We start from the raw sequence: 645 nt of genomic DNA on the forward strand, positions 1-645 counted from the left end.
TTACCTGAGATTCACCTTTTAGATGACGGCTTCTTGTTTCTGGTCGATCCTTTTTCTGGGTTGATATGATATCTCTGATTGCTTCGTGCCGTGTCCTGTTGCGTGTGATATTATTGTGTATAATGATATGCGGTCTGTGATCTTCTGACTTCACAATATATGTGTAGATGCTTCTCTAATCGTTATGAAGTGTGATCTGAATGTGTTCACTGATTTTCCTCTGTGTATGCCTTTGGATAATCTATTCTCTATTGCAAAGTATGCTCTCTCTCTGTATTGTAGTCTTTTTCCTCTGCACCCTGTTTTTATCCTTTTTCTGCTATGAAACTCTCTTTTTGGTTTCTCTCTATTCAACTTGTTCTTTTTGTCTCTCTCATTGCTTCTTGTATGTGTGTCGTGATCTCCTCTCAGTCTGTTCTCTCTTTTTCACCGTGTATGTGATGTATCCTCTCCCTCTCTAGAATGCTCTCTGTTGGTTTATATGATGCTTATGGTAGATAGCTTATGAATATTTTTGGTATGACCTCTGTGTGTTCTGTTTATGACATAGTATGCTTTTTATAGCCAACCTTCTGGGTCTCCTGGGTTGCCTATTGAGAGTCAGGACTAATACTGACTTTTGTGTTTAGAAACTGACTCATTCAT

The sequence above is a fragment of the Lupinus angustifolius genome, unplaced genomic scaffold (genome assembly GCF_001865875.1).
Source record: "Lupinus angustifolius cultivar Tanjil unplaced genomic scaffold, LupAngTanjil_v1.0 Scaffold_688, whole genome shotgun sequence".
NCBI classification, from domain to species: domain Eukaryota; kingdom Viridiplantae; phylum Streptophyta; class Magnoliopsida; order Fabales; family Fabaceae; genus Lupinus; species Lupinus angustifolius.